General features: G+C 33.6%; 1 protein-coding gene across 19 annotated transcripts in view; it reads left to right on the top strand.

Annotated features, from left to right (window-relative positions):
* Nucleotides 1–15,807, top strand: part of KCNJ16 (potassium inwardly rectifying channel subfamily J member 16) — a 96,310-nt gene that overhangs the window by 16,373 nt on the left and 64,130 nt on the right. For 7 of the 19 annotated variants that reach the window (XM_074224693.1, XM_074224685.1, XM_074224687.1 and 4 more), the window contains exon 2: nucleotides 8,721–8,918. The exons of 7 other annotated variants lie outside the window; for them this stretch is intronic. The gene's annotated coding sequence lies outside the window, so the exon portion shown is untranslated. Of the gene's footprint in view, nucleotides 1–981; nucleotides 1,071–8,720; nucleotides 8,919–15,807 lie in introns of all 19 variants that reach the window. 5 more of the 19 variants (XM_074224690.1, XM_074224679.1, XM_074224691.1 and 2 more) reach the window with 3 other exon arrangements.

Here is a 15,807-nt window from a genome sequence, read left to right as displayed (position 1 = left end):
CTAAATTATCAAATGATAATTCCAGTTCATGTGAAAGGAGGGAAACTATTTAACTTATAAACTTTACTTGTAACCACCTGTATTTTTTTCCTAAAATCTTAGTGCAATTCTATTTACCAAAAAATATTGATAATTATTTACAGAACACACCTGGTTTTAATTAATTACATTTGGAAACCCTTTCCATTTAACACCTAGAATAGATACAAACTATGAGTCTATTAACTGCCTCTAGCCATTGCTGGAGGCATACTTTCTCTTGCTACATTAAATTGTGAAATCTTATCAAGGAACTGCTGGTGACTGCTTCTGTCCTGACCTAAGCATTTTCATTCAACCAGCAAGAATACTTTTAATCATTTACTCAAAGATTCCTGTTCCTTTAGTTCCACTTCAGATTTAATCACTCCACATACCTCCTAGACCAAGTCTTTCAGATGGTAAAGTGAGACAGCCAAATCTAGAAAAAAAGGCTGCTTCATCAGCTTCTGTCCAACAGGTGAAAGGCAGGATGATTGATCATAGTAATTTGGCAATGGGAAAAAGTTATTGCTTCTTTTCTTTTGAGAGAGCATTTCCTCTTTTGAAAACCCTGAAATATCAAAGGAAAATACTGAAGGAAAGATGTTTAAGTCATATAACTTTAAATCTATTTTCCCATTTATATCTAGCCTGTAATAATTGCCTTCATTTCACTAAGGAAATGAAGAGCATTTGAGGTATTCTGAGTACTAGCAATAAAATGTTACATCTACAAAGCACCTCTGAGCATTTAATTTTTACACAAATATTAGAAAGACTTCTATTTGTTTCTTAGAGGTAATAAAGATGACCCTAGAGTTTATTGAGCAGGAAAATGTCAGGAATAGATTTATAAATCAGAGGGGTAACAGCGTTTTTGCAATTTTGTAGAATATTTGACTAGAAAGAGAATAATCTCAAACTGAAGAATAAATTTGAATACTTTTTACTATGTTTTAGGTTTAGCCAAAAGTGGAACAGATACCTTGGAATGCCATAGATTGACCTTCCCTAGAAGACTTCAAGAGAAAACTAGATGAATATACACTGTATGATTTATATTATTTTCTTTTTTAAAAAATTATTTATGTACTTATTTTTTATCCATATGCATATGCATATTTTTAAGTTAAAATTTTTTCTTCACCCTTCCTTCCCACACCTATCCCCTCAGTGGTAAACAATCAGGTTAGCATTGTACATACATATTTTGGATAAATATATCTACATACTAGTCATTTTCAGCATGAGGAATTAGGATTAAGGGAAAGAGATACATAAGAGATAATTTTTATAAAGTGTTCATCAGATTCTAAAGGGTTGTTTTTTTTATGCTTTGTTTTTTCTTCCTCTGGATGGGAATAACATTGTCCATAGTTAGTCTAATATGATTGTCCTGGCTTTCTGAACTTCTGAGAGAAGCTGCTTCCATTAAGGTTGATCATCTCACAATGTAGTTGTTAATGTGTACATTGCTCTCTTGGCTCTGCTTCCTTCACTCAGCATCAGATCCTGTAAGTCATTGCATGCTTCTCTATAGTCTGACCATTTGTGGCTTCTTATGGAACAATAGCATTCCATAATATTCATGTGCCATAATTTATTTAGCCACTCTCCAATTGATGGACATCCCCTCAATTTCCAATTCTTTGCAACTACAAAAAGAGCTGCTATGAATATTTCGGAACATGTAGGACTTTTGCCATTTTTTATAATTTCTTCTATATATTGTTGGATCAAAGGGTATGAACAGTTTTATTGTTGGGGGGGGGGCATAGTTCCCTATTGCTCTCCAGAATGATTGGATTTATTTACAACTCCACCAGCAATGTATCAATGTCCCAATCTCTCATAACCTCTCTATGATTGATCATTTCCCCTTTTTCTCATCTTGGCCAGTCTGATAGATGTGAGGTGATATTCATTGTTGTTTTAATTTGCATTTCTCTAATCAGTAATGATTTGGAATATTTCTTCATATGATTTTATATGTAGCTTTAATTTCTTCATATGAAAATTGTCTATTCATATCCTTTGACTATTTATCAATTGGGGAATGACTTGTATCCTTATAAATTTGATGTAATTCTATATATATATTTAAAAAATGAGACCTTCATCAGACCTCTTAGTTGGGAAGATTTTTTTCCCATTTTTCTGCTTTCCTTCTAATTTTGCCAGAATTGACGATTTATATTCTTTCTCAATCACATATTTAATTATATGGCCTTTGAGGTTCCTTCCAATACTTAAGATTCTCTGATTCTTTGGGAGTCTCTCAAAGACACATAGCTTAGATTTTGGGATAGTTGGCTTCAACACATTCCCACCAGAAGACAGGTAGTTTCAAACTATACAATTCAACAAAGGAGAGATAGGAAGTCAGAACCATAATTAATGAAGAGTGAATAGGGTCTTTGTTCAATGGAGATAGTTCTTCCTTCCTATCATAACTGTATCCACATCCTGGCATCTGGTCCTCCAGTAATATTTCTTTCTCTAGGCTTTTGCCAGCTCTCTAATGTTTTCATGGAAAGGCATGAAAACTGAACTCTTAAGAGAAGTTTACTGTATAAAGAATGTAATTAATTAATGATTATTAAGTGCCAGGCACTGTACTATGTGTCAGTACAAAGAAAGGTAAGATATTCTCTGATTTTAGGGAACTCATAGTACCTAAGATAACCTGCAAACAAATATATACAAACATGTCATATATAGGAAAAATTTTAAATAATCAACAAAAAAGAATTAAGGAACCATAAGAAAGATGATTGTCTTCTTGGGCCAACACTGCACAACTTAATTTGCACCAGAGCACTTATATGTCTCTGGTAAACACTCTAGAATTGTTTGGTGACTGAAAAACTATTCATAAGAAGAAGAGAAGGGGGAATTATCTGAAGAGGTCAATGTGGATACAAAAATACCTCTAATTTCAATTTTTAAAATATACATAGAACATGGTAGATTAGAAGACCTACCCAGCAAACTCTTACAATATTCCCCTCCAAGCAACTTTAAAATAATGGTTCAAATCAAATTTTGGAGTGGCAGGGTTATTTAAAGGTCAGGATGAAATATTTTTCTGGCCTTAGAAAAGTTAAGAGGTTGTGACACAAGTTTGGAGGCCTGCCTGTAATCTCCATATGCAGCAGCACCAATAGCAATTTCAGTAGCTCTCAGTTCTCAGCCAAGAGATGGTAAGGAGATCAGACAACTGTTCAGAAAAAGATTTCAGGAAACCTTTTGTTGGCACTAGGTACAGCTGGTGGTGATTGACAACTCTATTGCATATAACAGTTCTGGATCACAATTCCATTATGAAGAAGAGTGTTGGTGATTAGTCACAAAAGATCAGGGACAAAGTGCAGTGTGAATACGTGTGGCTGATGGGGAATAGATCTAGAGGATCATGGACACACTTCTCATATCATAGTGGAAGCATCCAAAACTTACGAATCTCCAAGAATTAAATCTGAAAATAGTAGCACAAAAAAATCTGAAGCTAGAGTTAGTGCCATCTGTTCTCAGGTAAGCAAAACCCAACTTTAACATACAATTCAAAGTAAAGAAATAGTTGGAAAAAATGAGGAAACAACAAAAAATCTCATTAAAAACCTGTTACGGTTTCAGAGAAGATCAAGAAATAACCTCAGAAGAAGACAACAAGGTGAGAAGAGCTACAATCAAAGCCTAAAAGAAAAATAATAATCAAACCAAAATCCAACAAGAATTCCTAGAAGATGCAAGCACCTTTCCTCTTGTACCTTAATTCTTTTTTGTTGATTATTTAAAATGTATCCTATATATGGCATGTTTGTAAACAGTTGTTTGCACTAGCCCTGGAATCAGGAGGACTCGAATTTAGATCCTGTCTTAGTGTGAGAACTTGGGCAAGTCATTTAACCCCACTGCCTTGCAAAAAACTAAAAAAAAATGGACTATCTAAAACCATGACAAAAAAAAACTTAGATGTCATATTTAAATACACATATATTTATATATGTATGTATATATAAATATATATATATGTATATATATAAAGTAAAATTGCCCTAATATTTTAGATCCAAGGATAAAACAGAAATTGAAAAATATAAAACAACCCACCAACTACCTCCTGAAAAAGACCCCCAAAAGAAAACCCTCAGGAATATTTTAAACAAGTTTCAGAGCTCCCTGTCAAAGAGAAAAATATTTTAAGCTGTCAGAAAGAAATTGACCAAATATCATTGTGCCACAGTCTGGATCACACAAGATTTAGCAGTTTCTACATTAAAGGAACAAAGGACTTAGAATTTGCATATTTAAGGACTCAAAGTAGCCAGGATTACAATCAAGAATAATTTATTAAACAAAAATGAATATAATGTTTTAGGAAATAAATGAAATAGAAGACTTACAGGCTTTCCTGATGAAAAGACCACAGCTGAATAAAAATTTGACTTTCAAACACAAGATGCAAGAAAAGCAAAAAAGGTAAACATGAAAGAATAATCATAAATAGCTCAATAAAGTAAAATTGTTTAATTTCCTTTATGCAAAGATAAAACATGCAACTCCTAAAAATTTGATCATTATTAGGGAAGTTAAAAAGAGTATACAAGGACAGAGGGCATAAGTGGTAGTCAATTATTGTAGTTAATACTTGACTATGTGAATAATTTTAAGAAACATTAAGGAATGAGAGAGGGAATCACTAGAAGAAGGGGAAAGGTGGGGAGAGAGAATGGAAATTTTTCTCATATAAGAAAAGCTTCTATCAAAGAAAGGGACAAAGTGGGTGATGGTGGTGGCAAGCAATTCTTGGACCTCTCTCATTGGAATTGGTTCAAAGAGGGAAGAATATTTGTGTGTATCCCCCCCACTGGGTTGTATCTATAAATGTATCATACTTAATATTTAAATAGAAGGGGAAGGGGATAAAAGAAAGTTAGGAAGAAGATAAAAAGGGATTAAAGGTTCTGATGAGGGACAAAGAGATACAGGAAAAAAGAAAAAATAGAATAAAGAGAAATATACAGTAATCACGATTGTGATTATTGAGGGGATGAGATCAGATCAGCAGAGAGCATAATGGATTAGAAATCAGAATCCCCTAATATATTATTTTGAAGTGATACACTTAAAACAGATAGACATAGTTTATGAGTCATAATCTAATATACTTAAATTGAAATAAAATGACAGAAGTAGCAATCCTGATCTCAGACAAAGCAAAGGCAAAAGTAGAACTAATTAAACAAGATATTTAGTGAAACTATATTATGCTTAAAGATATGATAGACAATGAAGTTATCAAAAAATCTTACAGCAAGATTCTTTAAAAAAAGGCCTCATTTCTCAAAGACATGCTAAGAATGGACCTGAATCAAATTAACCAACTGATAAATGGCTAAACGATATGAAATGACAGTTTTCAGAAGAAATCAAAATTATCTATAGTTTCATGAATAAAATGCTCCAGTTCACTATTGATTAGAGAAGAGCAAATTAAAACAACATGACATCTAAAATGCTGGAAGGAATGAGGGCAAAATAAGTACATTAATGAACTGCTGGTGGAATTAAGAAATTTGGAAAACAATTTGAAACCATATCCAACAGGTTATAAAATTGTATATACCCTTTGACCTAGCTTATATCACTACTACGTCAATATTCCAAAGAGATCAAAGATTAAGGAAAAGGACCTATAAGTGCAGATTATTTATATGGGTCTTTTTCTTAAGTGACAAGCAATTGGAAGTCAAAGGATTACTCATTAATTGAGGAATGATAGAACAAATTGTGACATACATTAGTGGTGTGCTATTATTCTAGAAGAAATGGCAAGGGGGTTTTCAAAAAATGGCAAGGATTATGAGAACTGATGCAAAATATAGTGAGAAGTACCAGGAGATCATTATGAACAGAGGCAGCAATATTGTAAAGATGACCAACTATGAAAGACTTCACTTGGCTACTCTGATCAGTATAATGATCCTAGACAATTCCGAAGGCCTTATAATGAAAAAAATGATATGATGAATAAAAACAGCTAATTGAATTATAATTTTCTCACTTTTTTGCTTCTTTTGCAATATGGATAATCTAGAAATATATTTTATATTATTCCACACAAAAATTTGATATCATATTTCTTGCTTTCTCAGTGAATGTGAGACTGGGTGAGAGGGAAAGAGACAATTTGGAATGCAACATTTAAACATAAAATAATGTTTAAAATAAATAATTAATTAAAAGCTTTAAAAGATATGCACAGAAGATGGAATAAAGGACAAAGTATTAGAGGATGAATGCAAAAGAGAAGTATATTCTCTTATTGAGTATTGTCCACTCCATGTGTTGTGTGATCAGCTAATTAGCGGAAGACAAGATGACCCATATATCACCTTTCCTCACATAACCAAGCACTATCCTGATTGTCAACATAACCATATTGACCTTTTCCCTCCAATTACCTCTATCTTCCATCCCTTAGTCAAGCTACCAACCTCTCCTCTTTAAGGCAATTCAATCAATTCCTTACCTCTCTTCCCAAAATTCCTACCTATTTTCTTCTAGATTAGTCCATGATTGAAAATCTTATATCCTGTAAACAGTGATCACTCAGAATATATTAGACAAGATAATCAAGCATTAATGAGTCAAGACATTTCACAGATTCTATTTTATTCTATTTTCCCCTACCAAGTCTCACATGTACCCCTCTTTCAAACTTCTCTATAACCATCAAGGTTCCATTGTCTTTCTAGTCAGCAAGTTTCAAATCTAAATATTATCTTCTACTTCTCATTCTCAATTGCCCCACAAAAATAATCAGTTGTCAATGTTTACCCCCCCTAAATTTCTTGCAACTATCTTCTTTCCATTTCCATTTACTTTCTTAGGTCAAGACCTTACCACCTGGAATATTTTCAGTAGTTTCCTAATTGGTCTCACAACTCCAAATCTCTCTTCTCTCCACTTCATCCTCCCCTTAACTGTCAAATTGATTTTCTTAGAACTCAGATCTATGTCACTCCTTTTCTCAAAAAGCTCCCTAATGACACTAGAATCAATCATTTCATCTTTAACCTCATTGTTTTTAATATTTATTTTTGCCAAAATTCATAATATACATATTTTCTGACATTGCAAAACATGCATGTAGTCTATTCTACATGAATCATACCATGACAAAAAAATCAAGATGATTTAATTGAAAACACAGAAACAAACATGTCAATAGGTATTTATCTATGGTTTACTATTTACTAGCCAATATACTAAACATTAAGGATGTAAATATGAGAAAGAAAAAATATTCCCTGTCCTCTTGGTGTGTATTTTCTAATGAAGTCTTCAGGTGGTGAATTAAAAGATTAAAGTACTTTGCTAAGACCATCAGAGAAAGGACCAGAGAAAAGTCAAGAAGCAATAAAAGAATTAAGTTCTGAGTGACCTGGACATCCTTCTTAGAATGGAGGTTTTGGGAGTAACTTAAGAAGTTAAAGGGAGGAAACTATAAGTAAATGAGGGCATTACCAATATGTATATGCTAGGGTTGAAATAAATTTATTTCAGGAACACAGGCAGGTCAGCAGATGAGACTAATGGGGAGCCCTGTAAGGAATTATTTCTGAATAGAGTTTTAATAGTACTTTTACTACTTTGGGGATCCCAGCTTCACCCCTGCTAGAAATCTTTCTCAATATTTCTGTCTATAAAATCCCATTTTTCTCAAGTTATTTGAATAGGTAACTTTCTTATTGACACTGAGGTAAGGACAAGGTGGAGAGAGGTAGGAGCAGGGTTAAGATGAAGGGTACTGGGGCGGCTAGGTGGCGTAGTGGATAAAGCAAAGGCTCTGGAGTCAGGAGTACATGGGTTCAAATCCGGTCTCAGACACTTAATAATTACCTAGCTGTGTGGCCTTGGGCAAGCCACTTAACCCCGTTTGCCTTACAAAAACCTAAAAAAAAAAAGATGAAGGGTGCTGAAAATATTCAATCACTGGCTTTGAGTGAAATGGGAATTTCTTGCATCAAGGAGAGATATCAGGCCCTTTTCTTTCTGTATTCAATTTTGCCAGTCTTTCACCAATGCTAAATGCTAAAGGTCCAGTGCACTTAAATGCTCACTAAACATACTAATTATTATTTTCTTCTTCCATGAGTATTTTTTCATACGACTCTTTCAACCAGAAATGCTCAGTTCTTTTTCTACATTTACGCTCATCTTTCAAGACAGAATTAGCATTTTACTTACTTAAAATCTTCCAACTAATATAACACATGGATATCTTTCCTGTCTTTGACTCAGCATATATCACTTATGATATTTATGTAATAACCATATGCTGCTTCTGCAATATTTTATATTGTTATTATTTTAGGCTTGGTATTCTTTCATGTTATTTTTTTTTTTAAGTGTTTGGACCCAGAATTACAAACTTTGTGTTTTTAACAGATTAGGTTAAATCTTGGATCTTTATGTTCCAAAAAAATCTCATGTTATCCTATCCAGAAATTCCATTGGGATTCTTAACACACACACACACACACACACACACACACACACACACACACACACATATCATGATATCATGTCTGGTTCTTTAAGGATATGAGTAAAAAGATCTTCTATATTACATATAATATAAGGAACCAAGATCTGCCTGAATAACGAATGGCTTTTGTTTCATCCCACAGAGAGAATATCAGACAAAGGAATGTCATAACAGCTCAACAATCTTTAAAATTCTCTTCCCTTTCCAGTAAGTCTCACCTTCTCCCTAGGGACCTATACAGTGCTTCAGACACATAGTGCCACCCTGTGGTTTGGACATCCCTTGGAACAGAAATTAAATATGAGTTCATTGGAAAGACAACCTTTTGACAGACATTCCAGTAAGTTCCATCTATACCTCAGACAGCTATATTGACTTCCTCCAACTTTATGTTACTACTCTAAATGTTTGTGTTCTCGAATTAATTCACATTTACTGGATTAGGAATCCTTTTCTTCTCAGACTTGCCCTATTTAATTTTAAAATAGTGTAAAAGGACATAAACTTTTTTTCTTCTCTATATATACCCTAAATTTCTAGATCTGGAGTCATGTGATAATTCCTTTATTTCCAAACGAATGATACAATTTAGGACTTTTCCCTGTACAAACCTGGGTCCTGAAAAATGTTTAGGAAGTCAACATTAATAAAGAACACAAGCAACTTCTTAAGAAAAATAAGGAATAATTCAGTGAAATTGTTGTAAAACATTCTCCACTAAAAATAGGTATAGCAGATCTGCCTACTCTTCCTCACACTTATGCAACATGTACTTAATAATTTTAGAGATAATAATTAAACATGAAAAGGTAATTAAAAGAATAGGCAACTAGGTGGTGCAGTGGATAGAGTACTGACCCTGGAATCAGGAGAACTTGAGTTCAAATCTGGTCTCAGACAATTGATACTTACTAGCTTGGGCAGGTCACTTAATCCCATTGTCCCACCAAAAAAAAAAAAAAAAGGCATCAACAGTGATGAAATCAAAATATCTCTATTTTTGGAAGACAGGTTTGTATACATGGGATGTTAAAGCCATAGGAGAATGCTTGAGATTGTTCTCTTTTTCTTTGTTCTCCTAGTCCCTCACAACATACCCTATATGGAGAAGGTACTTGATTATTTTTTGTTAAATTGAATTAAATTGATCATAAATGAAAGACAAATCCTCCTATATTGGAGTTAATAAATATTTCTTGTAAAATAGAAGGATATGAGATGAACCCCTACTTTCCACCCAAAAAATCTGTATACATATCTCCATCAAAAATTTTAAAAGATGTATTTTGACTAGTTCTTTTCTAAAAGATAATGATTTTAATTAAGACTTTTTAAAATCTCCTATGTTTATTTGCTTATTTGTTTTTGTTGATAATTGTTTAGATTATAGTACAAAATTTTCAAATTCCTTAAGGCAATAAATTAATTTTTATCAATAAACAGTTCAAAGCAAATAAGCTTAGTGAGTGAAAACAACTGAAATTCAGGCTCATATATTTTATTTTATTAAGGACATATTTTATTTTTATTAAGTAAGATGCAATTAACCCTAATTTTCTAGATGGTCACATTAATTTATCCAATTGTTCTTTATTTGATTAAGGGTAATGCATGGTCTTATTTAAATTATTATTTATTGGGGAATTACTCTGTACAAAAATTTGTGTTAATTATCATGGATGATACAATGACAAATAAGGCATGACTACTTCAAGATTTAATAGTCTAATCCTCATACACCATTATCATCATTCAGTCATTATTATCATTTACAGTTACCAAATTCTTTAAGGTTCACAAAACACTTCCCTAATAGCAAGTAATGTAAGTAGTATAAAAATTCTTAGTGTTATTTAACAAATGATGGAATTAAAATTCTGATAGGTTAAGTGATTTGTCTAGGGTCACATGATAGAAAGTTAATGAAGTAGCATTTAACCAAGGTATTCTGAACATAAACTCTATTCTCTATTATATCATATATAAAAATATCTGTAATATAAAATAGAATATAATGAATGAATAATATAGGTAGAAAGTAATATAAAAATTTTGAAAATGGAGAGATCATCTATAATGTGGTGAGATGGGGTAAGAGATCAACAAAAGTTTCATGGAGGTGTTAAACTTGAGCAAGGCTTTGAAGAAATTCTAAAATTTCCTAAAAGAAGGCTATGATGTACGAAGACAAATCTAAATGTTAGTAAAAGTATAAGAAAGGCATAGCAAGATCAGATTCAGTCAGATAGTCAGCAAGGATATAATTAGTGCTTACCCTGTCTTAAGATCTACAATAAACTGGGAATGCAAAAGCAAGTTTTTCAATAACATGGTTGCTCTCCTTAAGGAGTTTACATTATATGGGGACCAGGTAGAAGGTAAGCTATGACTGACATGGAAATACTATCAGAATTAAATGTAAATACTATCAGAAGGACTTCTGGTCAAGATGATGAAGACAGAGACAGACCAGGAACTTTGTTAAGCTTGCCTGGGATTCCCTCAGAAATGGCATTAATCAATCTTCTTAACAGATTTTGGAGACACACAAAAATCATAAATGAATAGAGCAGAACATCTTCCACCAAAGTTTGTCATGGGGGGAGGAGAATGATTGTGCCCAGGACAAAGAGCAGAGACCTAGTATATGAGTAGCAGAACAAGATGGGGACTAACATGAAATCCTTGACCGTGAGAGCAGAGACTTTTTGTAGGTCAGGTTCCATGACTGATGGGCTGGGAGAGCTACAGCACACTGAGAAAGATCCAGTGAGTTTGTCCAGGACCATTGTCCAGGCACTGGGGGCTGGTCTGGACTGCCAGATCAGGAAGGTAGTAAACAGTTGGGGGAGGGGTGTCATTACAGAGCAAAAATCCAGAGATAGCCCCAGGTATTCCTACTGTATGGCCCAGGGTTTGGGCAGCTGACATCCCAGTGTAGACAATTCATAGAGAGAGCTTCAAGCATTCCTTACCAGTTGGCCCACTGAGAAACCCCCTGAAGTTCCTTAAATGAATGTCCCCAGGCCAATATGCAAGCTCCTCCAATACAAGAACTTTGGGATGGTAACAAATCATAAAATGAATAAGAAAGGTCAGAGAAAAGCAAGGTCTGTTCAAAGTTACTTTGGAGACTGGAATGGACAAAACAATAGTCCACAAAAGGCGGACAGATGAGGTACTATATATGAAACTTCAGAGGAGAATATTCTTTGATTTTCATTCAAGAAAAACTTCTTAAAAGAACTCAGAAAGGATTTTACAATCAAATGGAAAAAACTGGCAAAATAAATGCATGATCAAATTAACATCTTGCAAGAAAAAGTGACAGAAGAAAACAATTCCTTTAAAAATATAATTGGGTAAATATAAAAAGAAAATAATTCCTAAAAAGTGCATTTGAGCAAATGAAAAAGAAACAGCCTTTAAAAATAGAATTGATAAAATGGAAAAAGATATGGAAAAGTTAAATAAAGAAAATACCTTCTTGAAAAGTAAGCTGGGACTATTGGAAGCTAATGACCCCATGAAACTCCAAGAATCTGTAAAACAAAATTTAAAATCTGAAAAAAAAATGATAGAAGAAAAAGTAAAATACCTCATTGGTAAAACAACTGACTTGGAAAATAGATCCAGGAGAGATATTTTAAGAATTATTGGAATTCTTGAAAGCCATGTTCAAAAAAAAAAAGAAATGGGGGCATTCTTCAGGAAGTCTTCAAGAAGAACTGCCCTGATATCCTGGAAACAGAGGTCAAAGAGTCATTGAAAGAATCCACGAATCCACTAATCACTCCCTGAAAGGTATCCCAAAATGAAAATGCCAAGGAGTATTGTAGCCAAACCACAGAATTATCAGAACAAGGGAAAATCCTATGAGGGGCCAGAAAGAGGTACTTAAAATATGGAGGAACCATTGTCAGGATTAAAGACGACCTGTCTGCATCAATTTTTTTTATTATATAAATATTTTATTTGTTTTCCATTTATATACAATAGTAGTTTCTACCTATCATTTTGTAAGGTGTTGAATTTTACAATTTTCCTCCCACCTTACCTACTCATGCCGCTCACAAAGGGCAATCTGATAATCTTTAAATTGTTTCCATGCTATGCACTGATCAAAATTGAATATTGAGAGAAAAAACATATCCTTGAGGAAGAAATAAAATATTAGAGATAGAAAAATTATGTAGTACATAAGACAAATTTTTTTATTTTATTTATTTTATTTTATTTATTTTATTTATTTTGAGTTTTATAATTTTCCCCTAATTTTACTTCCCTCCCCCACCACCAAAGAAGGCAGTCTGTTAGTCTTTACATTGTTTCCATGGTATACATTGATCTAAGTTGATTGTGATGAGAGAGAAATCATATACTTAAGGAAGAAAAATAACGCATAAGAGACAGAAAAATTACATTAAAAGGTAACAATTTTTTTCCTAAGTTAAAGGTAAATAGTCCTTGGTCTTTGTTTAAACTCCATGATTATTTCTCTGGATACAGATGGTACTCTCCATCTCAGATACCCCAAAATTTTCCCAGATTGTTGCAATGATAGAATGAGCAAATTCATCAAGGTTGATCATTACCTCCATGCTACTGTTAGGATGTTCAGTGTTTATCTGGTTCTGCTCATCTAGCTCAGCATCAGTTCATGCAAATCATTCCAGGCTTCCCTAAATTCCCATCCCTCCTGGTTTCTAATAGACCAATAGTGCTCCATGACTTACTATATGCACAGGTTGTTAAGATATTCCCCAAAAAGGATGTTCACATTATTTCCAATTCTTTGCCACTACAACCAGGGCTGATATGAATATTTTTGTACAAGTGATGTTTTTACCCTTTTTTCATACTCTCTTCAAGCTATAGACCCACTAGTGATATTACTTGATGAAAGGATATGCACATTTTTGTTGCCCTTTGGGCATATTTCCAAATTGCTCTCCAGAAAGTTTGGATGAGTTCATGAGTTCACAGTTCCACCAACAATGTATTAATGTCCCAGATTTCCCACATCCCTTCCAACATTGACCATTGTCCTTTCTGGTCATATTTGCCAGTCTTAGAGGTGTGAGGTGGTACATCAGAGATGCTTTAATTTGCATTTCTCTAATAAGTGGTGATTTAGAACAATATGACCATTTGTCAATTGGAGAATGGCTTGTTTTTTGAAAATCTGACTTCATTCTTTGTATATTTTAGAAATGAGTCCTTTGAAAATTATTTCCCAATTTACTACATTTCTTTTGATCTTGGTTACAGTAGTTTTGTCTGTACAAAAGCTTTTTAGTTTAATGTAATCAAAATTATCTAGTTTCTTTATAATGATGATCTCCATCTCTTCTTTGGTCATAAACTGCTTCTCTTTCCATAGATCTGACAGGTAAACTATTCATTGATCTAGTTTGTTTATAATATTGTTTTTTTTTTAATTTCTAGATCCTGTATTCATTTGAATCTTATCTTGGTATATAGGGTGTGAGGTGTTGGTCTAATCTAAGTTTCTTCCATACTAATTTCCAATTTACCCAACTGTTTTTATCGAAGAGAGAGTTTTTATTCCAATAGCTAGAGTCTTTAGGTTTATCAAACAACAGATTACTATAATAATTTCCTGCTATTGCACCTAGTCTATTCCACTGGTGCAGCATTCTATTTCTTAGCCAATAACAGACAGTTTTGATGACTGATGCTTCATAATATGATTTTAGATCTGGAAGGCTAAGCCACCTTCTTTTGCACTTTTTCATTGAATTCCTAGAAATTCTTAACTTTATTTCTCCATATGAATTTACTTACAACTTTTTTCAACTCCAAGTAACTTTTTGGACTTTTGATTGGTAGGGCACTAAACAAGTAGTTTAGCTTTGGTAGAATTGTCATTCTTATTATATTAGCTAGACCTATCCATGAGCAGTGGATACTTGTCCCATTATTTAAATCTGATTTTATTTGTGTGAGAAGTGTTTTGTATTGTTTTCAAAAAGTTTTTGAGTCTGCCTTGGCAGATAGATTCCCAGGCATTTTACATTGTCTGAAGTTATTTTGAATGAGATTTCTCTTTCTAGTTCTTTCTGCTGTATCTTGCTAGTCATATATAGAAGTGTTGAGGCTTTGAGAGGGTTTATTTTATATCCTGTGACTTTCCTAAAGTTGCTAATTATTTCTAGCAGTTTTTTTAGATGACTTGTTGAGATTCTCTAGTTATATCATCATGTCATCTGCAAAGAATAAGAATTTTGTCTCTTCCTTCCCAATTCTAATTTCTTCAATTTCTTCTCTTATTGCTGAAGTTAACATTTCTAATACAATATTGAATAGTAGCGGTGATAATGGGCATCCTTGTTGCCCCTAATCTTATCCCCATTGCATATAATGCTTGTTCATGGTTTCAGATAGATAATGCTTATTGTTCTAAGGAACAATCCATTGATTCCTACACTCTCTAGTGTTTTTTAGTAAGAATGGGTGCTGTATTTTGTCGAAAGCTTTTTCAGCATCCAAAGATATAATCATATAATTTCTGATAGGTTTGTTATTGATATAATTAATTATACTAACAATTTTCCTAATATACAATCAACCCTGCATTCCTGGAATAAATCCTACTTGGTCATAGTGTATTATTCTAGTAATAACTTGTTGTAGTCATTTTGCTAAGATTTTATTTAAGATTTTTGCATTTATATTCATCAGGGAGATAGCCCTATAATTTTCTTTCTCTGTTTTAACACTTCATGGTTTAGGTATCAGCACCCTATTAGTTTCAAAGGAAGAGTTAGGCAGAGTTCTATCTTCACCTATTTTTCCAGAGTTTATATAGAATCGGAACCAATTATTCCTTAAATGTTTGATAGGATTCACTTCTGAATCCATCTGACCCTGGAATTTTTTTTCCAGCAATTTCCTGAGCACCAGTGCCACCACCAATGCCTCTGCTCCCTAGTTGGCCCATGGCCCCAAGGCAGACCAGATAAATTCTGCTCTCAGGCTCTCACTTTGTTCTGTGCCCACCTGGTCTCACCCACCTCTGCTGCTCACACCTGAGCCTGGGGCAGAGGTGGGATGTCATTGTGTTTACTCTGGAAAAAGGCCTCTGTTGAAATGAAAGTATGGACTCAGAATTCCTGCAGAAAAGAGGAGCCCAGGGATTTATGTGTACAACTCTCCCACACTGGAACTCACCCTCCAGCCCTGCTAGCAAGCTCCAGACAATCATT

This window comes from Macrotis lagotis, chromosome 2, assembly GCF_037893015.1.
Source record: "Macrotis lagotis isolate mMagLag1 chromosome 2, bilby.v1.9.chrom.fasta, whole genome shotgun sequence".
Lineage (NCBI taxonomy): Eukaryota > Metazoa > Chordata > Mammalia > Peramelemorphia > Peramelidae > Macrotis > Macrotis lagotis.
The sequence above is the reverse complement of the archived record's forward strand: the minus strand, read 5'-3'. Positions and strand labels throughout refer to the sequence as shown.